General features: G+C 40.3%; 1 protein-coding gene across 5 annotated transcripts in view; it reads left to right on the plus strand.

The window, feature by feature from the left end:
* LOC144604876 (plexin-B2-like) overlaps nucleotides 1-25,088 on the plus strand; it is a 190,431-nt gene that overhangs the window by 36,650 nt on the left and 128,693 nt on the right. The window lies entirely within an intron of this gene.

Here is a 25,088-nt window from a genome sequence, read left to right on the forward strand (position 1 = left end):
AGGCGAAATATGAGGTGCAGTGTATATGAGGTGTAGTGTATATACCCTTGTAGGAAAGGGTATGAATTGAGAAAAAATTTGGACACGTAATAGTTATGTGGAATGATTATGGGAATTTTTTATCATAATTAAAACAACGGCGTACAGGTTTGTAGGTTCATTGGCTTGCTATAAATGTAAATTATCCTTAGTGTGTGTTGGATAGTGTAGGTGTGCGGGGATCGCTGGTCGGCATGGACTCGGTGGGCCGTAAGGGCCTGTTTCCGTGCTCTATCTCTAAACTAAACTAAACAAAAAAAATTGCCCTAAATTCTTTGGATTCTTGAAAAATGACTGTGCTATACTCTCATTCGAAAAGAAATGGAAGTAAAAAATAGTTAACTATAAGATGAAGAAACATAGAACTGTGCATTCTGCTTTACAATAAATGGCATAGTAAAGCTGGAGTAACTCAACGGTTCATGCAGCATCTCTGGAGAGGTTGGATAAGTGATGTTTTGGGTTGGGACCTTCTTCAGACTGACTGTAAGAGGGAGGAGAAAGCTGGAAGAGAGCCTACCCACACTTCTCTTCCAGCTTTCCCCTCCCTACTACGGTCTGTCTGATGAAGGGCTCCAACCCAAAACATCACTTATCCATGTTCTCCAGACCCGCTGAGTTATTCGAGCACTTTGTCTTTTTTTTAAACTGCAAGCTGATTCGCCTAACAGCTGTTATTGGAAAGATTAAGGAAGTATTATGACACATTTGAGAAAATTATGATCTAATCAAGCAAAGTCACCATGGCTGCTTGAAAAAGAAATTGTGTCTGACAAGTTTATGAGTGATTATTGAGGAAGCCTTAGATTATTGAGGAAGCCAGGGTTATAGAGGGAAGGGAAATCAGTAATGTATTGTCTTTGGGCTTCCAGAAGGTATTCAGTGGGGTGCCTTACCAACAATTAGGTTGCAAGATAAAAGTTCATTGTGTAGGAAATAACTGCAGATGCTGGTTTAAACCGTAGACACCAAATGCTGGAGTAACTCAGTGGGACAGGCAGCATCTCTGGAGAGAAGGAATGGGTGACGTTTCAGTTTGGGAAGAAGGGTCTCGACCCAAAACATCAGCCATTTCTTCTCTCCAGAGATGCTGCCTGTCCTGCTGAGTTACTCCAGCATTTTGTGTCTATCTAAAAGTTCAATGTGTTAGGCATGGATAAAGGATTGGCTAATGGGCAAAATGTTGAAATAAAGAGATCGTTTTCAGGTTAGCAGCAAGTGGGGTATCACCGTTTTCAGTGATGTTTGGAAATGTATATTATAACTTGGAGGATGGAATCAAATATCGAGTAACCAAATTAAAGGAAGGCACAAAAATAGGTGGGAAGGCAAGTTCTGAGGAAGATACAGGAGTTTACAGGAAAGGGTTTGGGTAAAAAGTTGGCAAATGAAGTACAAGGTGCGAAAATGTGAAGTTGTTCATTTAGGAAGAATAAGCAAAGGAATAAACTATTGTTTAAATGGAGAAAAAAAAGCAGAAATGTCACCTTTCCATGTTCTCCAGAGATGCTGCCTGACCAGTTTACCAGTCACTTAATGTATGATAAAAAAAACATCGTGCGATCTTGCCATGCTACATTTGTTACAAAATACTTTATGCAGCTCTGGTTCATGTATGGCAATCAGTTTCTTTTTTTTGGAAAGGGAAGTGAATTCTGTAAATAACTGCAGCTGCAGCTATACTTCACTCCCACTAATTGTTTTTCAGTAGTCTAGCTGTTTCTGTGGAATGTCTCTTGTGTATTGCATAACAGTTCTGTTCTGTGAATCTGTGACTCTGAGGAAATGGACTGTCCGAGGTTTTTGAACTTTCGGATACTGGTCTGGTAGAAACCAACATGGTTTCAAGGCAAACGTGAAGAGAACAATAAATCTGCTAGTTTCATCCTTTCTCAAATTGTCTTCTTTTTTTTGCTTGTTCTTGGATACTTCTTGAAATTGGATACCACTTGGATTTTATAGCATCTTTTTAGCATGGTATAATTATTCCAAGACATTTCACAGAATCAAATGAAATTTGAGACAAAGTTGGTTTACAAATATGAGCAAGGAATGAGTTTTAATAATAAGAGGTGATGATATTAGGTGGGAATTGCAGAACTTGAGACTGAGAGTAGTGCAACGCTGGTCCAGAGCACAGGATAGAAGCAGGATGGATTGCATGGGTGGAGGAACTAATGTTAGCAGATTTGGACCACCAAAGACTTGGAAAAGAAGGGTGACAATTTAAAAATTAACTTTCTTAAAGCTAGCTGAATGTTTCAGAATTGCGGCACAGTTCCATCTTTCCGTTTCTCCCAAGTGTTATTTCTTGGGCATCATAAAAGCCTCTAATTTTCAAGCTGCTACAAGCTGTTCAATTTGCAGTTAGATGGATAGCAATGCTAAACATGTTCTTAAGCAGCCTTCTGTTCATATTGACAGGGAATGTCTCATGCAAAGTAGTTTTTATGATAACTCATTTGAAATTTAGAGCTGCTACCTCAGGGCCAGACACCCAGGTTCGATCCTGACCTTCAACTGTCTGTGTGAAGTCTGCACGTCTCGCTGTAACTGCGTGGGTACTTCTAGGTGCTCCAGCTTCCTCCCACATCCCAAAGATGTTTGGGTTTGTAGGTTAATTGGCCTCTTTGAATTGCACATGATGTGTAAGAAGCCGATGAGAATGTAGGATAGCATAGAACTGGTGTGAATGGTAGATTGATGGGCAGCATGTTCTCTATGGGCTGAAGGGTTTGTTTCAGTGCTGTATCTTTCAATCAATCAATCAATCTATTAGTTTGCCTTGGTTTGCTAATTTTAGTTTTTTTAAAAACGACCACAACGGCAGAGTTTATCTGTAACCTGGAATTATTTGGTACTTAAACTGCACTTTAGCCCAAGGCAAAGAAAGGTGAGATATCAAAGCATTGACATGGGCACAGTGCAAGGGTTGCTGCCTTACAGCACCAGCGATCCGGTTCGATCTAGACTATGGATGCCCCCTGTATGGAGTTTGTACATTATTCCTGTGGCCACGTGGGTTTTTTGCAGGTCACGGGGTTCCTTCCACATTCCAAAGAGGTACAGGTTTGCCGGTTAATTGGCTTCTATAAATTGCTTCCAGTGTGTAGGATAGAGCTTGTGTATGGGTGATTGTTGGTCGGCATGGACTTGGTGGGCCTAAAAGCAAGTCATCTTTAACCCATAGAGATTTCGTAAGAAGGACCTTGGTTACAGCCAACATACTTATTGGCCAATGTACACACGTGTTGCTCTGAGCTCACAGGTGATTTGGCACAAGGGTGCAGATTTTAGATGAAATATAATGGTGGGACAAAGGTGTTAATTCATTAGCTGTGCTCTGTACAAACAGTTAAATGTGAAAATTGTAAAGTTGTTATGGAGTTTCCTAGCTCTTCATTTCAAAGTTTTTCACTGTACCTCAGTGCACGCTGCAATAAACTGAACTGAGCTCAGCCATGCCATGCTTTTCCAAATATCTTACCAAGAGAGTTTGACATTGAAGTGCATGGGATGGGGTGAAATCGATGTACTTGCATGAAAGGCACACTCTGAATTTGCTTCAGACATCACTGAAGGTTGAAACTTTCCATTTGTTTAACTGACAAGTCTTAAAAAACATATCTGACAAAGTTAACTATAATAGGTGTGAAGGCTTGTTCCTTAAGATTTTAAATATTAGAAATTGAAAGAATAATTGTTTTCTCAATCACTTCTCAATCATTTTCTGAAGAAGTGTTTTGACTTGAAATGTCACTATTGCTTTTCTCCAGAGACGCTTCCTGACCCTCTGAGTTACTCCAGCATATTGTGTCTATCTTAAAAGTACAATACTGGAAACTGGAACAGCTCTTGATTTCCAAACTTGTTTTTGGCTTGAGATCCTTTTAGTAGAATCAAATATATAGAGACCTTAAAACTAGATGTTCTTTAGATTCATCCCAAAACTTGAAGTAAATTCAGAGAGTTTTCAAAAGTAAGGTAGATCAAAAGATCTTGCTTGCTTACTGGAGAAATTTGTTTAGCTGTGCTGTGCTGGGTTTTAATAAATCTTTCAGTTGAGACGGTTTGGCTTATTTTAACAAATGTGGATTTAATAAATAAAATGAGTACAGTTACCCTTTTCTGCAGTACTTAGTATTTTGTGGCACATAATAAAACATGTTACTTTGGGTTTGAACTTGTAACATACTTTGATGTCGTTGTTTGTTTTTATTAGCTTGTAGATGTTCGTCATATTAAAGATGTGTGTTCACATATATCTGAATGGCATTATTCTGTGAGGCTGCTGTTGCTCACCAGGTTACCTTTGATGACTTGACCAGAAATGCTCCCATGTAATCTGTTATCATCCATCAATGGTCATGCCATTCAGGGTTATTCTGAAGATTTTGCAGAAATGTACAAAACAATTAAAAACATACTATTTGGATGGCAAAAACACTGTTTGGCTCTCTTTACAGCTGGAGCTTTTGGTGAAAACTATTTAAAGAAGGGAACTTTAGCAAATACTTGTCAGTCTTTGGTTCCATATTGACACAACTTAGATGAAATGCTACCAGACAAGTAAATGGCAGAGAAACGTCCACTGCAAGAATTTCACATGGGGTTCACTTGTCTCGGGTTGGTTTTCACACAGATGGTATTCAGCAAGAAGTAGTACTGCTGTAGCTATAAAACTGAAGACAAAACTGTTCATTTGCTCTTGCCCTGATTTTTCATCTTTCTTTAGTAACATGATCTCTCAAATCACTATACCGTTCCGTGTTCTGAATAGGAACTGGGCACAATAGGCAAACTGCAGTTGGAGAAAGAGAGCATGTGAAAAGACTGGCAGCAAACAAATAACAAGCCAAATATATTTTAGAGCCACGAGAACAGGAAAAGATGTTCAATTGGAGACAAAAAATTAAATCTACTCATGGGAGGCCAAGGTACTAAATGAATATTTTACATCCGTCTTCAATAAGGAGAATGATTCTGCTGAATTTTCAGCAAAGGAAGATGAATTAAGATTCCAGGATAGACAAAAAATTAACACAGAAAGTTTTGGAATTGGCTGGGTGCACTTAAAGTGGGCATTTATTCTGGCCCAACTGCAATGCAGGAAATTGCAGAGGTCCTGGTCATAATCTTCTAAAGATGCTAGGGTGTGGTACTTGGGGACTAGAAAATTGCAGATGTTCAGAAAAGGTGGCAAAATTGGCATAGAATTAACAATCATTTCAATGTACAAATTGATTAGAGGAACTAAGTATAGATTAGTTAATGGCAAATTCCATAGTTCTTTGATGTAAAGGATAGGCAAAATGAGAGAAATGTGATACAAGTGAACTTCTAAAAAGCATTTGATCAGGTGTCAAGTAATAGGTGTCATCAAGACTGAAGATTGAATAAAAGCAGCTTCAGCAACATTGAAAGTGAATTAGCTAAAGAGCAAGTAGCAGTGAAAGGTTATTTTGAGATGGGATAGAAATGCATAGCTGTGATCATTATTTTTAATGTCTTAAAGTTGGGTGTCTGTTCACAGTTTCTAACTTTGATGATGATACAAAAACCTGAAGGCATAGTGAATACTTGAAGAAGGATCTTTGGCCCACTCTATCGAGGCTGATCATCAAGCAATCTATACTAAACTCATTTAGGGGGACTTGAACGCAAGCCAACTCAATAATAGATCTCAAGCAGGTGTAGGCAAACATGGAATGGGTAGAAAGATTAGAAATGTCATGTTTTACATGTTGGAAGGAAGGATGAGAAGAAGCAGCACAGCGCTAACGGCGTGCAAGAACATAAATCTAGGGCGATACAAGCATAGTTCATGGAAAGCCTCAGGACAGATTGACAAAATGAATTGTGATCCTGGGCTTTATAAATAGAGTAGTAGAAAACAAGAACATGGATGTCATGATGAATTTTTATGTACCACGGGTTGAGCAATCACTGGGATAGTATGTGGATATCGCAGATGCTGGTTTACCAAAAAAGACACAAAGTGCTGGAGTAACTTAGTGGGGTCAGGCAGCACCTCTGGAGAAACAACTAGGTCACATTTCAGGACAGGACCCTTCTTCGGACGGGTAATATGTGCAGTTCTGCTGCTACTTTAGAAAAGATACGAACACTTTAGGGAAGATGCCGAAAATATTTATGAAATGTTTCCAAGTATGAAGGGTTTCAGCCTTTTGGATAGATTGGAGATGGTGGGCTGGTTCTCTTGGCTGACTTTGCACCAGTTCCTCCACTATAAGTCTGCTAACTAGCTTCACAGTTTTCAAATATGTATCCCTCTTGGGCTCTCACCTGTTTCTGTCCAACAAACTGCCTATGGGGTAATTTACCTGACCTGAGGTCGTAATTTACTGGCCATAATTTGTCCTGCCTCTTTGCTTCCAATTTTTCCCCCCACTCTTCCTACTACAATCAGTTTGAAGAAGGGTCCCAACATCACCTATCTATTTTCTTCAGAAATATGGCATGACCTGCTGAGTTACTCCAGCATTTTGTGTCAATCTTTGGTATAAACCCACTTCATCAGTTCTTTTTTATTACAGAATATGAGGCTATTCTTCCAGTTTGTGTGTGGCCCTACTCTGGTAGAGTAGTAGGCCCAGGACACCCAGGTAAGTATAAAAATTTCCATTCCAGCATCTGTTGCCTCTTGTGTCTGTTCGTATTTGGTTAGATAAAATGGTCCATGACTGTGTGCAAATGACCTAGATAACAAGTCCAGGAAGGGCTGAGAAGTGCCAAATAACTTCCACACCGCAGTAGTACTAAACAACGAGTTATTATTACCCACCCTTGGCATCATGGGTCCCATCATGAGGGACCCCTGCCACCCCAGTAACGGACTGTTCCAGATGCTACGATCAGGCAAACGCCTCCGCTGTCACGCTGTGAAAACGGAGAGGATGAGACGGAGCTTCTTCCCACAGGCCATTAGGACTGTCAACTTTTATAACCCCAGAGACTAAATTTTTGTCGACACTTTTTGTGCTATGTTTAGTAACTTATTAACTTTATTTATATGCTGTAACTGTAATTCTTTTTGTGCACAACCCGCAGGCATTGCCACTTTCATTTCACTGCACATCGAGTATGTGTATGTGACAAATAAATTTGACTTGACTTGACTTGACTAGACTATTTAATGATGTTCGTATTATTAATTCCCCCAAACACATTCTGTCTGTCACCATAAGTTAGAAGCTTGATTTGACCAACCACACAAAAACTGAGATTCCGTAGAGAAGATCTAAGATTGGGGAGCCTGTGTTGAGTGACTCCTGGTGCCCCAAAGTCTTTTAACCATCCGCAAGGTGTGCATCAAGACAACAAATGCCTGTTCCCTTTTCAATTGCAGAACTTGAAAACAGTACAAAACCATTTAAAACAATGAGGTTCATGTAGCAGATGTGAATGTGTATCATTAAGCAAGGGATGACTATTTGAACTGAGAATTTGCTGTTGTTTGTATTCTTGAACTGATTTGGTTATGATGAATGCTGCCCAGAATGTTTCTAGTACTAGATTCTGACCCATGTGGCTACCAGATGGCATTCCAAGAGCTTTTTAAAATAAACATACTCCACTGTTTGATCTTTTGGGATCAGGGGGCATAGGAAGGTTGGGGAAAATAGCTTGATACTTTGAATACTGCTTTGCTTGTACAGTAACCAATGTTTCGAGGCAGAGGATGTGCATAAGATTTTTAATGAATGTTGTACAGCAGTCTTCACAGCAGGCATGAATGACGCTGATGTTGATATTCATACAGGAGGTGTGAGGTGCTCTATTAAGAAAGGAAATAATAATGGGCTTTATCGTCTTTGCAAGTGGATGGATGAGTGCATGGCGAAGAAGTGTTTATCAGACTGTTAAAAGAGAGGAAATTGGAGAGGTGCTGACTATAATTTTTAAGTCTTCCCTGGCAACAGGAGTCACGCTGTGAGATTGGAAAACTGCCAACCTTGTCCTGTTGTTTAAGCCAGAAGGGGAAGAGATAAACTGAGTCATTACAGGCACAATTGTTTAACTTCTGCGGTAGGCAGATGATTGAATAAATTCTCCAACGTAATCCATTTGCAATGGCACAAATTAAGAACTGTCAACAAAGAAATTTGTTGCAGCTCTTTTCTCCTTGCTATTTCTGATGAAGGTTCTTCAATCTGAAATGTTAACTTTGTTTCTTTTTTCTATAGATGAAACCTGACCTGTTGTATTTTGCAGCATTTTATGATGACAGAACAATGTATAACACTAGTTAGACCACAACTTTGGTAGCTCTTTTTCAACTGGTCGTGGACGTGATTAGCCAAATTACTTCTCTTTAATATTGTAATTTTTCTGATTCTATCAGCCAAATCATTGTTGGATTTTGAATCCTATCCATTTCTCCTAAAATTTAGCTCACAGGATGATGTGAGATACCTACTTGTTGAATCAGGGAACTACAGTTGCTGGTTGTGTAGGAAAGAAAACTGCAGATGCTGGTTTTAATCGAAGGGAGACACAAAATGCCTGGTATTAAAAACCTGTATTATATCACACTTTAAAAAAATACCCTAAACAAGTAATTCACAATGATTGATTAATTTGAACTACAGGGAGTATTGACTAGGCATAAGTGATGACTATTTTTGTCCTTTGCAAATTTTTAGTGATAGGAAGAATTACCAAAATAATTTGTCTTTTCGGTATGGAATTTTGGCAGGGCTCTTTGCACTTTCTGTTCTCTTTCAATAATTCCATATTATTTTTCAGGTTTAACTGCATTTTTGCAAAAACCTAAACCTGTTGGCCTGATATTGGCAGTAGAGAACAAGGAGGAATTTGTAATTAAGAACGTGATCATTTGGATTTCTGAAAGGAAAATCCTGATTGACTATTCTGCATTACTGTGGGGTGGTTCGGGGGAGATGGCCGGTGGTGCCTCCTTTCTAGAGGCATCTAGGAAGTGCATATTTGGAATTTCAGAAGGCTTTGACATTGAGCGTGCTAGTGCGGATTGAGATGATTATCAGAGAACAGGAATAAACGGGTGTTTCTCAGGTTGGCATGGAAATGTGGGGCGCACTGCAGGGATTGTTGCTGGGAGCACATCTGTTCATCGTCCAGGTTGACTTCTGGCTGAAGAATCAAATTTATTTTTCCAAGTTTGCTGATGACAATTAGTAGAAAGGTGAGAGGTGATGTTAATGCAAAGATATGTAGACATGCTACGTGAGTGGGCAATAATGTGGTAGTTGGAGAGAAAAATGTAAGGTGATCCACTTAATTTAAAAAAAAGAAATGCTTAGTGTTTTTTAAATGGTAAGAGTTTGGGAAATGTTGACACTCAAAGCGATCTGGGTGTCCTTTTACACAAATCACTGAAAGCTAACATGCAAATTCTGCAGGTAACTAAGAAGGCAAATGATATCTTGGCCTTTATTACTGGAAGGTTTGAGTCCAAGAGTAAGGGTTTCTTACTAGAGTTATACAGCACCTTGTTGAGACCACATCTGAAATATGTACATATTTTTGATCTCCTTATCTGAAGAAAGATGTATGTACTTGCCATAAGTGAATGCTGTGAATATTCATCAGACATCTTTAGGATCACAGGTCTGTCATATGAGGAGGGATTGAGTAGACTAGACTGTTCTCTAGAGTTTAGAATAATGGGAGGTGACCTCATTATAATGCACAAAGTTCATAGAAGACATGGTTACAGTGTCAACATAAATGTTGAGCCACATAGGACTGTAATGCAGAGAAATGTCTTCACTCAAAGAGTGGCGAAATTCTGTAATTCTATCCTGGTTGTCTGTGGAGGCTCAATCATTGCACTCAAAATTGAGATCAATAGATTTCTGGATATTAGAGGAATCGAGGGATATGGGGAAAATGACAGAAATGATGTTTGGGGTAGAAAGTGAAGTTGAATGATGAAGCAAACTCGAGGGACCAAATTAACAATTCCGTCTCGTATTTCTTGTGTTCCTGTGTAAAGAGAGATTTTGTTCAATGTACCATGCTAATGTCTACAACTGCTAACAATGCAGAAATCCCTCAACACCAGTGTCCACCAGGTCATATGTTTGAGATTATAAGCAATGCTGAATGATGTGGAGATTTGTAAATAAATGATTTATTGTACAAATTACTAGCAACTTCACTTAACAATACTCCTTTTTATTGTTGCGAACCTTCCACAATCCAGTCCAGGCCTTGGCTTGCACTATGCTGTGACAAAGTCGTGATTATTCACTGAACACAATCAATGAAATGCTTGTACGATGTTCCCTTTGGTAGATTTTAGTTTATTCATATCACTTTGCATTTGCCATTTAGAAACCTTTATCATTCCCCATCAAAAGAAATATTTGCTTTGGGGTTTGCTCTGTGTGTTTTAAGCAAGGCTGCTTTGGAAACAAGCCTGAATAATTTAGCATCCTACAATAATGTACGCAGGCTTCTTTGAACCTTTGCCACAATGGGCATTTCCCTTATATAGTAAAACTGACTTAATTCCTTTTTTTGTAGGAAAATAACTGCAGATGCTAGTAAAAAAATCCTTTTTTTTTGGTACTTTCCTGAGTGAGAGGCACTGAATAAAAGATATAGTTTGATACATCGACGGAGTAGTCAGAGTTCTTGGCATAGCTTGTATGTTCATCATTATTGTCAGAAGGTGAAAGTGCAGTGTTTTGTAGTGACATGTAGTTGGAATGCTGTACGACTGCGAAAGACCAGGGCAGTGTAATGGCAATAATTTTATTACTTTGTTTGACTAATTTTAAAGGTTTTTGATTGAATTTGGGTTAATTCTGATCATTCTTATAATCAAAGTTCAATTGTGCATTGTTTTTACTTTTAGTTGTCCGTGCGATGTGAAACATCCATTGGAGAGGCAAATCCCTAATCCACTGACTGTCTTTTAGAGACCTGAACACAGCAAATAGGAGCAAGAATAGGTCATCGTTTTCCATATCCTTCAATTAACTTCACCTTAGTTAATATCTAACGATCTGGTCTTCACAATCCTCTGGGACAGAGGATTCCAGAGATTTGCTACCCTCTGAACGAAGACATTTTGATACACCTCGGTTTTAAATTAATAGCCCATATTTTGTAGCTATGTCCCCTTGTTCGTGACTCTCTCACAAGAGAACATATCTTGACATCTACACTGACAGGATTTTGTGTGTTTCAATATGGTAAAGGAATTCATTTGATCCCACACTGCCTATTTCTGACATAAGCCTTTTTTAAAATCAAGGTACTTAGGGGTGGGCAATAATTCATTGCCATGCCAGCAATGTGGATAGAATAACCTGGAAGGATCACACTACATTTTGTAGATAGTACAAACTGCAGCTAGTGGTGAAGGGAATGGAGATTTAAGATAGTGTCAGGTAAGCAGGCTACTTTGTTCTCAATGGTATTGAGCTTCTGGAGTGTTGCTCAAGTTGCATTCATTGGAGGATATTTGATCATGCTCCTGATTTGTACATTGTTGATGGCGGAGAGTCTTTCAATTGTCAGAAATTAAGTTTTTCATTAAAGGATACCCAATTTCCACTCTGATCTTGTAGTCACAGTGTATAAATGGCTGTCCAATTGATCTTCTGCTCCATGGATTTGATTGTGGTAACGACATTGAACTCCACTATTAGTAGTTAGATGCCCTCTTGTTGGCATTCATTTTTGAGGAACAAATGTTACTTACAATGAAATTGTACACACTTGAACGTTATCTAGGTCTTACAGCATGCAGGTGTAGACTGTTTCATTGGCTGAGGAGTTGTATATGGCTTGAACATTATGCAATCACAGTAAACATCTCCAATGATGACATGGAAGAATGGTTATTGAGAAAGCTATAGATGTAATTGGGCCTGGGACACTGGCCTGAGATTCTCCTGCATAATGTTTTGGGGCTGGATTGATTGACCTCCATTAACTGCTATTATCTTCCTTTGTATGAGGTATGAATCCATTGTATATTTCCTCCCCTTTAATCCAGTTAACTTCAGATTGACTGTGCCTCCTTGATGCCTCATTTGGTTTAAAAGCTGCTGAAATGGCTTTACAACACCTATGATATCCAGATCTTTGATCCATGTGCAAACTAAAGCTATGATGAAGTCTGCATTTTTGTTACTGATGAAACCCAACACTGGGTTTTGACTAATAGACTCACGCTTGGCATATAGCTTTTTGATAACATTGTCAAGAACGCCTTCCAGCACTTTGATTCAGAGTGGCCCAGTTGGTAATTTATCAGACTGTGTTTCTTTTGCTTTCCACCATTGGAACCTGGGCAATTTTCCATATAATCAATGAGATGCCAATTTTATAACTGTTACTGCTTGGCTCAACACCTGCTCATTCTGGACTGCAAGTCTTCAGTACTGCAGCTGATGTGCTGCCTAGTCTCAGCCTTTGTTCTGTCTGATACTTTTAGCCATTTTTATGTCATACTAGACCAAGTGGACCCATTGGGTCCATTCCTCGTAGAGGGGGGACAGAGAAGGGGAGAGGATGTCGTCACTGAGTGAGCCCTATTCCCCCCTCCCCCTCTCCTGACCCCCACCTCCCTCCCTCCCCCCACCCCCACTTTCCCCTCCCTCCCCCCACCTGGAGCCGTTGGCTGGGAAAAGGACTTACCAGTGCCCGTGCGTTGAACGCTGACTGCCGACGTGCGAGTCTCTGCCGGGGCCGGGCGAGAGGTGAGGGGAGACAGGCGAGGGAATGACTGGGGCCGGGTGCGAGTGGAGAGGGAAGGACTGAGGGTGGGCGAGAGTGAGGGGAAATGGGCGAGGTAGGGACTGAGGTCGGGGCCAGGTGAGGGGAGAGGGAGTGACTGAGTGTGGGCGGGCGGTGGCGCTGCCAGCGGCCATTATGTTTTGGCGTGTGAGGAGCAAATGAAGTGGAAGGTGGAGCATTGTGACGTCACACGTTGAGGAGTTTGAGGAAATGGGTTATTAAGTGAATTGTTAAACTTTAAAATCTCTGTAGTTTTTAAAATGTAGCTTCAATTTGAATGATAGTTGTAACATATTATGCCCAGGATAATGGTGAGTAAGGTGGTGCAAACATTGTGGCGCTATGGTGTACCGTTTTGGCTGTGCGAACCATAAAAGTTATGCTGTGGTCAAACACACATACACACATACATACGGACAGAGAGTTTTAGTAATATATCGATGAAGTGAATTGTAATGTTTTACGTGATGATGGAGATCTTGAAAGGATGCCAAGATGGATCATCTGTTTGGCAGTGTGGACTGAACATGAATGTGCATGCTTCAGTTTTGCCTTTAACACCTGCAGGCTAGATTCGCCATCATTGAGGATGAAGATATTCTTTGAGGCTGCCTCCTGATACCAGCTATTAATTAGTCACCATGATTTATGACTAGATATGATTATACGGTTGGGTTTTGATCTGATTTGTTGGTTGTGACTTTTCTCAGACACATTTATGCAACAACACAAATGTAAAATGAACAATTGCATAATAAATTATCAGTTATTCTTGGTAACCAAACCATAAATATGCAAATTGAAGTATGTAATGCAACATTGCACAAAGTCCATAATGATTTTGTGTTGAGTCAGGCTTGTGGTGGTGTTTTTGCAGTGTGGTACAAGAGCAAGATGGTCGATGGGAAGAAGCTTATCGTGAAGCCGGAGGTAATGATTCTCAAATTCCACCCAAGACCATGGGTTGTGAATTATCGTGGAGGATGCCTACCCTCACTGATTGTGGTCTATGGGTCTGCAGGTCAAGAATTCAGCATCAAAGGGGGTTGCTGACTCCCAGGTGCAAGTTTGAAGATGAATTTGGTTGGGATTATGGTTTTGAAGGCAAAGCAATAGTCAAGAAACATCAGCTGACATAGGTGTCCTTGTTATCCAGATATTCCAGAGATGAGTGTAAGGCCAAGATAAAGGCATCTGCCAAGGACCTGTTGCTCCCATGTGCAAACTGCAATGGATCAAGGCTATCTGTGAGGCTGGAGTTAATGTGCCGCCATGACCAGCCTCTTGAAGCACTTCATGGGGGTGGATGTTATAGCTACTGGATGGTAATCATTAAGGCACACGGCCTTGCTTTTCTTTGGATGGTTGCAGTCGTGTTCATTTCAGTTGCTGATGGTCCACAGTTTTAAGCTGCCAGATCTGTTCCAAGTTTTTGTAGTAAAATTATTGTGTCATGGAAATGAAGAATGTCATTGGTGTGAAGATGGAACCTTCTCTCCAGAGAGGCTCTGCAGTGGCCACTTCTACCCATTTGCCAACTGAGGAAGGTGATAATCAATACTTTCTTGGCCATGTTAGGCTTGATAGTGTGAGATTTCATGAGGAATGAAATCAATATTGAGATTTCCAGGACAAGGTTTGTGAGACACCAACCCTCGGGTGTTTGTAGGCAAAAGTGTGTAAGGTAAATTGAGCTGGAAGTCTTTTTTTTTGTTGCATGTCTACACATTTTGCTTGAGTTAAGGTCATGGGTCTGTCTAGTTTAATTCTACTTTAATGTAGCTTGATATACAGTTTGAGGATGGTTATGGTCATCTCCTCTACAGCGTGGTGGCCAGATGTGTGGTTGAGTAACATTTTTAAATAGTTTATATGATTTCATAACTCTTGACATTTGTAACATCTGCCTCTTAATAATGAACCCAAGGATCGCAGGTGCTTTATTGTCCTTCTTAGATGTTTCTCAAGCAGTCTTTGGTCTCTCTCTTATCCTCTTTTACCTTTCACCAAAATGTATTAACTCGTACTCTTCTGTTCTGATTTTCCTTTATTTTAACTGCTCATCTGTTCAGCCCATCTGTGCTCTTGACCAAACAAAGAATCCAGTTACATGTTCTGAAATATCAGCATAGTTTAAATTTCTCACGTATACCTAAACTAAAAATATGACAAAATCTGCAGAAAAATATTATTAACCTTTTCTTCCTTCCATCTATTTTTGCATGTCTACATACACAAGTATACCTTGTGTTCAGTGGCATTTGACTCTGCCTATGTTGAATCTTCAAAATATCAACATCTACAAAGCTGGAGGTTCATCAAATCTGCACCAAAGCAAATGCCCAATTGTCCAAATAGATACTGTTCAATTAACAGAATTCTGAGAAAAGCCTTTGTATAGGCTAGGTCTGGGTGATTTAAAGTATTTATAAATCTCTGTTGCGGATGATACTACTGTCAGCATCTCTGTTTGAGACTCAGTGCTGCTTTAGATTTAAAATTCCTTGTAATTGTTTTGAACACTTGCTATTGTTTGAGCTGACACCAAAGCGCCTCATATTTAAAAAAAGAACGTGTTTTCTGTTCTCCACACTGTTCCCATGGAGAGAAGACTTGTACTGAAAGGAGAAAGAAACACTGGAAGAGAAGACAAAGATTTTGAAATGTTCACTCTCAAAGAAAAATCCGTGGAAGAAAATAATATGAAAAAATACAGTGCTCTGAAAGATGATGGTAAATACTTAGAAAAGTATGAAAATATTGAGAATATTGAGAAATACTGAAAATATTGAAAAATAGGTGCGCAGCAGTTAGTGGAGAGAGAATTGTGCTGATTTATTTAGATATATTGTCAGAACCCATAGCCAGAGATGTGTTTTAACTTGGGAATTCTATTTTCAATGATATCTGACCTGAAGAAAATTGGATCTGGTTGAATTACGCTTTTTGAAGTTAGAAAATTATAATTGAACGAGCAATAACCTTGAAAAACAAGATGCTCCCTCTGATTAATTGAATTTCTAACTTTTTCAGCAGTTTGAGAAATAGTGGGGAAAGCATGTGTCAGGTGCTGTTTTAATAGCGAGGATGAAAGAGAAAATACCAGTTTGTTGGGTATTAAAGAGGGTAAAGTTCAAAAGAAAGTCAGCCAAAATGACATAGAGAAACATGTTGCTCTAATGCTGGTTAATACACAAAAGGACACAAAGTGCTAGAGTAATAACTCTGTGGGTCAGGCAACATCTCTGGAGAACATGGATAGAAAATTTGACTTCAATGATCTGAGGTACGACAGAAGAATATAGTGCTAAAATATGATAACCAGCAAATTTCCAAAAACAATTGAAACATCACGGAAAAGGGCACAAAATGCTGGAGTAACTCAGAAGCTCAGGCAGCATCTCCAGAGAACATGGAAAGATTATATTTTAGGTTGAGATCCATCTTCAGCTGTAGGCTGATCTAATATGACTGACTTTGTAGATGTAAGAAACTGCAGGTGCTGGAGTACAGAGCAAAAAACAAAGTGCTGGTGGAACTCAGTGGATCAGGCACATGTCCTCACCGACATCTTCAACACCATTGTGCTTTAAGACTGCTACCATCATACCAGTGCCAAAAAAATCCACAATTACATGTCTCAACGATTACTGCCATGTAGCACTCCCATAATGATGAAGTGCTTCAAGAGGCTGGTCAAGGACCATATCATCTCTGGACTCCCCCTCACACTTGACCTGTTCCAGTTTGCTTACCGGCCAAACCGCTCCACAGAGGACACCATATCCTCTGCACTCCACCTGAGCCTGGCACATCTGGAGGAGAAGAACATGTATGTGCGAATGCTGTTCTTGGACTTCAGTTCAGCATTCAACATGATCATCCCTCAGCACTTGGTAAGCAAATTGGGTCCACTGAGCCTTAGCACCCCCTTGTGTAACTGACTACTGGACTTCCTCACTGACAAACCCCAGTCTGTGCGGGTTGGAAACAACATCTCCAACATCATCTCTCTGAGCATCGGTTCCCCTCAGGGCTGTGTCCTGAGTCCACTGCTGTTTACCCTAATGACCCACGACTGTTGTGCCAAGTTCACTACAAACCAAATGATGAAGTTCGCGGATGACACAACAGTGGTGGGCCTTATCCGGGACGACAATGAACTGGCTTACAGGAAGGAGGTTAAACAACTAGTGGACTGGTGCAACATAAGCAATCTGGACGTGAATGTCGCTAAAACAAAGGAAACCGGCGCAGGCACACACCACTCCACATCAGTGACACCGCAGTGGAGGTAGTCAGTAGCACTAAGCTCCTGGGGGTGCAGATCACAGACAGTCTGACCAGGTCCCTAAACACTGCATCTCTAGTCAAGAGAGCCCAACAGCGTCTGCACTTTCTGCGCCGGATGAGAAGAGCACACCTCCCCCATCCCATCCTCACCACTTTCTACAGAGGCACCATAGAGAGCATACTGACCAGCTGCATCTCTGTCTGGTCTGGGGACTGCAAAGCCTCAGACTGGAAGTCCGTGCAGAGAGTGGTGAGGACGCTATGAAAATCATCGGGACTTCACTTTCTTCCATCCAGGACATTGCACACAAACGCTGCTTGTCCAAGGCTAAAAATATCATTAAAGACCCCACCCATCTCCATCATGGACTGTTCACCCTGCTGCCCTCTGGTCAAAGGTACTGCAGCACACGGAGCAGAACAGCCAGGTTCTGCAATAGCTTCTTCCCCCGAGCCATCGGACTCTTGAATTCACAATGATCCGCTGCCATTATTTTATGTGCGGGTTATTTATTTATTTATTTTTCTTTAATCAATTTTTATTATTTGGTGTTACATTGTGAGCCAGTTGCAACGGAATTTCGTTCAAATATGCACTCTTCTGGTGTATAGTTTTGAATGACAATAAAGTTATATTCATTCATTCATCTTCGGAGGGAATGCTGTCTATCCATTCCCCCCACAGATGCTGCCTGACCCACTGAGTTCCTCCAGCATTTTGTTTTTTGACGATCTTTGTTATCTATTTTGGAAACTCATTGTGGTAAATGATATTATGTTGTGTAAAGTGAAACAATGGAACATTTTGAAGATTAAAGCATGAGTGGACAGAACAGCTTATCAAAAGAAATGCAAGTAGAGTTGAGAGTAACAGAGAAATAACAATGCATCACTAATAAACAGTGAAAATGGGAATATAAATCGTGGACTGAAGTGTTGATTTTGTGGCCCTGTGTGCTTGCAGCTGAATCAGTATTGGATGTTGTCTAAGGAAAGATAGACTCGGAGCAGAGATTCCCAAATTATTATTATTGTTTCATATTCCACAGCCCCACAAGTCCAATAATAAACACCGACACAAAATGATTTTTAAAATATTTAATTCCTCCCTCAGCAGAACCATAATTCTCCATCCCAGACCTTGAAAATCAGACAACGCACGCAACAAAACCCAGTAGACTGTTACGTGGAGGGGAGAGCAGTTCTGTGATAAGATTTTGAATTTCGAACAATGCAGTGACCTTGCATGGGCTGAGGTTGTTGTGATGGTGGGGAGTTGCAATCGGTGCAGTGTAGTCATTGCATTGAAACTGTGAGTCTGCTAATTGGTTAGATGCTGACAGGTTGTTTGCCCTGGGTCCAGAGTCCAGAAATAAAATGATGGTTTCAAGATAAAAGGGGCAGGGTATATTTAGGACTTGAAAGAGCAGAGATTTCTTCGTTGGCAATTGTGAATCTTTGAATTTCTATTCCTGAATGATGCTTCATTGGCCAGTGTACTGAAGGATGCAATCGGTGGAATTTCGGCACTGTGGGAATCAAGGAATACAAGGATCAGTTGGGTTATTAATTACTGGATGTTCAGGTATTCAATCGTAACAGAGCAGGCTCAAGAAACTGTAAGAAAATAATTGCAGATGCTGGTACAAATCGAAGGTATTTATTTCACAAAATGCTGGAGTAATTCAGCAGGTCAGGCAGCATCTCAGGAGAGAAGGAATGGGTGACGTTTTGGGTCGAGACCCTTCAGCCTGAAGAAGGGTCTCGACCCGTAACGTCACCCATTCCTTCTCTCCTGAGATGCTGCCTGACCTGCTGAGTTACTCCAGCATTTTGCGAAATAAAGGCTCAAGGAACTGGCTATTTAACCTCTTGATTTTTTTTTTAGAGGCAAGGTATTTGTCAACAGATGGATGGTAAGTTTAATGGGTTCTCCCTGGAGTTATTTTATCTTGTCACATCAAGTTGTTAGAAGAATTGGGGTCTGCGAAAGCCAGCTGCCTGGAAGCAGGAAAAACAGCCAGCCTTGGCTCCACACAATGTGGGCTCCAGAAGGAAACCATGAAAAGACATTTGATTTGATTTTTGTGAATAATAGGAATTCTTTGCAATGTATTTCTTCAATTATGGAGTTATCTCGATTTTAAAGATGTCATCTTATTTTATAAATCAGGAAACTGGGAACAATTTTTTAATCCAGATGGTAATTTTTTGAAAATCACTGCATATATCCAGTGCGATTAATGTCTGTATAATTGTTTGAATTGTGGTCAGGTAATTGGAGACGAAGCAAATTGAACCTGCATGGAGTTAACTGATGTATCATAAATCAAAATTGTTGCATTTTCCATCCATCTGTCAACAAAAGCCTCCATTTTGTGCAGTTAAATTGCTGCAAATGTCAAGGACCTGAGCCAACTCCATCGATTGACAATGAGCATTGTCATTTTAATCTTTGTGTAAGAAAGAACTGCAGATGCTGGTTTAAATCGAAAGTAGACACAAAATGCTGGAGTACTCCAACATTTTGTGTCTCGCGTCATTTTAATCTTACTGGTTGTTAATGACCCGGAAGGGGAATTGAATGAAGAGTTATTTATAGATTCCTTCATTTCCCACCTACAGAAATCTGTGGCGGAACTACCCTTTGAGAACTGTGCAACATTGGGAGAGTCTAGGACCAGAGGGCACAGCCTTGGAATAAAAGGACGTATCTTTAGAATGAGATGAGGAGGAGTTTCTTTAGCCAGAGGGTGAAGAATCTGTGTAATTCATTGCCATAGTCGGCTATGGAGGTCAAGTCATTAAGTATTTTTAAAGTAGAGATTGGTTTGTTCTTGATTAGTAAGTGCGTCAAAGGTTACGGGGAGATGGTAGGAGAATGGAGTTGAGAGAGGAAAAACCAATCAGCCATGATCGAACGAGGCTCGAGGGGCCAAGTAGCCAAATTTTGCTATAACTTGCTATAACTAAAGCCTAACTTTAATTGGAATCATAATATTGATGGAGAATGAAGGGGTCAGAGTGCCTGAAAACATTGGAAGGTATAGTTTAAGAAAAAGGAGTATTTGGAAAAATATGGAAAAAGCAGGTTAACTCATAATATAATTTGCTAAAGTCAAGTCAAGTCAAATTTATTTGTCACATACACATACTCGATGTGCAGTGAAATGAAAGTGGCAATGCCTGCGGGTTGTGCACAAAAAGAATTACAGTAAAAGTATAACTGTAACAGTATGCCATTACTCAGAGGTTAATAAAAGGAGTCTGGATGAATCATACAGTTTACAGACAGTTTGTGGTGGGCCCCAGGTATACCAATGCTCTGATGTGATAAGTTATATTGCTGTTGAATCCAAAACTTTACATTGTCTTTATTTAGTATGGACTTAAAATAATACTTAGCCTGTTAAACTGCCTCATGAACTTTAGTTTAATGAGCTCATATTGTAATAGGAAAGTTGACCAGTTGTTAGACTGCTTTACTGAAATCTTTATTAATTGAACCCAGCCATGACTATGTAGCAGGTCGTGTGACTCATTGATACTTGCCATCTGTACAGAAACCTAGTAGTGAATGATGATGACATTGTTCGTTGATAATATAAATTGAAACCCGTAGGAGTCGATAGCGTGCAATATGCAGATAGTGGGAACATTCCAAAAGATTGATGATAAGCCACTTCAACAACCAAAGAAACTAATCTGTACTATTTCAGTGGGGATTTTTTTGTTTACTTTGCCTTTCGTCTCCCATTCCAACAAATTTGTGCCAAACCATGTGCCTTTGTAATGAGGAAATAAGTTCAGACCAAACAAGTTCATTCCAGAGCTGGACACGAGGAGGCAAAAGGAATGAACAGACATCGTCCTTTCCCCGGGTAGGGTTGCCTCAAACTCGAGGCCATAAGTTTAAGGTGAGGGGGAAAAGATTTAAAGGACCTAAGGATCAACCTTTCCAAGGGTGGTGTGTACATGGAATGAGCTGCCTGAGGAAGTGGCAGAGGCATGTTCAATTATGGCATTTAAATGAAATGTAATCAGCTGCATGAAAAAGAAAGGCTTGGAGGGATTATGGGCAAGGCCCAGGTAAGTAGGACTAGCTTGGTTAATATTTAGAAACATTATATAAATAAAGTAGTTTCCAAGCTGTATATCTCCATGACTCTAACTTCTGAATTACTATTGCATTTCCACATTTCTCAAAATATTCTTCACTCTTGGCGCACGTTGTGAGCAACAAAAATAGTGCACAAATTTGGAAATAATTAACATGAATCTGTGGCTCATCTTTTGATGGCAGGCAAAGAAAGGGTTAAAAAAAGGGCAGGTCCAGCACCCTCTACGGTTGCATGGGAACATGCGATGAAACAGGAGTAGGTACTTGAGGAGCCTATAAGACTGAACCACGGGGACATACAGGGGATGATAGGAGATGATCTGTCTTACTTGCCATTATGTTACATAAATTAAGACTGGTCTAGAGGATGTGATGGTGATTGGGATGGGAGGCGAGTGCAAGGGCGACCCTGGCCTTATTCTAAGTAGGAGAGCACAAGTGCAAGAAATGAAAAACAGAATTGGGATGGGAAACCAACTGTAGCGGAGAGGAAATAATGGTTAAGGACAATATCTTGGAAGTATCAGTGCAGAAGCTATTATCAAACACATAGAAGGGAGTTGACGAAACCCTCGGAAACATGTAGTCTATACAGGAAGGAGAATTGGAAAAGATTGCTAATCTGGTGAGCTACCCTGTGACCATACAATAAAGGTCTGTAACATTCTGCGTGGGTGAGCTAGCTGATTTAAAGTGTGGAATGGTTTTGTAAAGCAGCTTGTTTCCTCGCATTAATGCGGTGGCTAAGGGCCTAGGACTAGGTTATGCTGCATCTGGTACACTGATGAAAATAGCCACTGCCAGTTTTCACACAGAACTTTGAAAGGCCATCAATGTACCTGCAACGTAGTCTGACAGCAACGTAGTGTGGGCAGTTTGATGCAGAGACTCCACCCCAGCGATGTGCTGACAGCTGGGAAAGAAAGTGGTGGAGTCTTGCCAATTGTGAAACCCTGAGAGTTTTCAAAATGATATTCAGAGCTATTTAAAATTCATTTAAATCAAATGAAATAATAAAAGGTAACCAGTTTTTCCTGAAATATAGTGGAAATTACAAAAAAAAACATGATTTGTGATGTTTTTAAATATTAAGCAATTATTTTTAAAAGTAGTAGCTTGCCCTCCACGTTTCCTCTCAAGTTTGCAAACTGTAAGCTTAATCAGTTTGGGATCCTGTGCCAGATCTGATCAAATCTCCTCATTAAAACCAATCTTGCATGTGTTATGCAATATGTGGGTTCAATTCTGGGGCTTTGGGTGGCCAGTGACTCCATTCAGATCTGCTGGTCACAACCAGCACAATTCAGCCCATTCTGCGAAGCACTGCACCTGGATCTTGTGTGGTGTCTGGAAAGGCCTGTTCAATCAAACCACGATTTGTATTCTAAAATTATATGAATCCATTCTTCATATGACAAGGTGGTGCAGAGGGAGAAAGATTCAGAAGGGGGATCCCAGTATCAAATGGACTTTCCCCTCTCAGCAAGAATTCATCTGTAGCAGAGGGTGAAATGATTGAGGTTTTTAAGCTTATAAAGTGTTAAATAAGATGAACATGTAGATCATATTTCTACGTGTGAAAGACCAGAAATAGAGCCACAAATATAAAATAATCATTAATATAAAAAGAAAATGCTAAAACTACTCAGCAGGTCAAGGATCAATTATGGTGGGAAAAGTTCTGATGGATTAGCATTTCAGGATAATAATCTTTTATTAGACTATTCATCGAATGGGGAATTCAAGGAGAAACTCAAATGGTTAAAAAAATGTGGGAAATGCCAATGGAACAAGTGATTAAAGGCATTAATCACTTAAGGATAGCGGAGTGAGGGGGTATGGGGAGAAGGCAGGAACGGGGTACTGATTGAGAGTGATCAGCCATGATCGCATTGAATGGCGGTGCTGGCTCGAAGGGCTGAATGGCCTACTCCTGCACCTATTGTCTATTGTCTATTGTCTATTTAAGAGGAAGGAGAAAGGAATAATAATAATAATAATGCATTACATTTATATAGCGCTTTTCAAACACTCAAATACACTTTACAGGGATTTCTAGAACATAGAGAATTGAATAAATAGATAAATAAGTAAACGAACAGAAAAAGGAGACGGAAGGTGAGGTGACCTTCAGTGGTTGAAGGCAGTGCTGAACAGGTGAGACTTCAGTGATGTTTTGAATGTGGTGAGTGAGGAGGAGTCTCTGATGGTTTGGGGTAGTGAGTTCCAGAGGGTGGGAGCAGCGATGGAGAAAGCCCTGTCCCCCCAGGATCTGAGTTTGGTCCGGATGGGGGGGGACAGGAGATTGGCAGCAACAGAGCGGAGGGTGCAGGTGGGAGTGTGCCTGTGGAGGAGGTCAGTCAGGTAGGATGGCGCCAGGTTATGGAGGGCTTTGTAGGTCATGAGGAGGATTTTGTACTGGATTCTCTGGGGGATGGGGAACCAGTGGAGTTTGTAAAGGACGGGGGTGATATGGTCACGGATCGGGGAGTGGGTGAGTATACGGGCAGCGGAGTTTTGAATGTATTGAAGTTTACTGATGATTTTTGAGGGTGAGCCATAGAGGAGGCTGTTGCAGTAGTCCAGACGGGAGGTGATGAAGGCGTGGATGAGGGTTTCTGCAGCTGTGGAGGAGAGGGATGGACGGAGACGGGCAATGTTTTTGAGGTGGAAGAAGGCTGTCTTTGTGATGTGTTTGATGTGTTTGTCGAAGGAGAGGGTTTGATCAAAGATGATTCCAAGATTCCGGATGTGAGGGGAGGTGGATACTGGGAGACCATCAATATTGAGGATGAAGTTTTGGGTGGATTTGGTGAGCGTTTTTGGACCAATGATGATGATTTCAGATTTGTTGCAGTTGAGTTTGAGGAAATTTGATTGAAGCCAATCGAAGATTACACTGGTGGAATTAGATGTCGAGGGTGGGAGAAGATTCCCATGATACAAACATTACAGTTGGGCTCCTCTTTCTGTGCTGTACGGTCAATGGAATATTGCAACTAATCCTGTTAAGTTTCACTTTCCATTTATTTTATTTTCACACTGGGACTTTGATTTGGCATTTAATTGTGTCATGCTCTTGAAATATACATCAGTGAATTGTTAACACTTGGAAAATTAGATTTTTTTAATTGGAACTTGACAATGTCATGTTTCTACCTTCATCTTTTGGTAAACAATGGATGCAAGTGCCATCGTCAGGTGTAGTCACCTGATCCAAGCATGGTGTTTCCCAAACTAGCCATTCGATAAAAATCCTGATCAGAGTATGAACCATTCCCAGTATTTTGATCACATTTCTGGCATAGTTTAAGCCAACCTAAATTTCACCTGAAGATGACAAATTTTAAATTAATTTTATATTAATTATGTTCCTTAATTTTACGAATAGTGTATTTTCCATTGATTTACTCAGATGTTTATAGAAATCATTATCCAATCAGCATATTTTGTCAGACATGTTGAATTGTGTGATTGGTCCTCATTACATCCAGTCTTCATTTTGATCAGGAGAAAATTGATATTTCAATGACCATCTGGAAGAATCCCTCAGCAGCTGTTGCTCATTGTTGAATTGCCCATTCCCTTTGAATGGGAAGGCCTTTGTGCAATAAAATGGATGGCAATTTCCTGGACACTGGAGATTACTTATGACCTACCATCGTCTGACAGTTATTGCTGTTTCTTGAATATTGATTTTATGTTTCGAAAGTCCAAATGGCTTTGCTTGATTAAAAGACTGCCCTCAAAACTTACCACAATATCCAGGCCAAAGGATGTAGATTTTATTGTCAGGACAGTCAGGATGAGGATAGGCCCCAGGCCACTCCAGTTCAATGTGGTTAAGTTCCAGAGGATCATTCCCAAGAGTTCACGT

This window comes from Rhinoraja longicauda, chromosome 23 (assembly GCF_053455715.1).
Source record: "Rhinoraja longicauda isolate Sanriku21f chromosome 23, sRhiLon1.1, whole genome shotgun sequence".
NCBI lineage: Eukaryota > Metazoa > Chordata > Chondrichthyes > Rajiformes > Arhynchobatidae > Rhinoraja > Rhinoraja longicauda.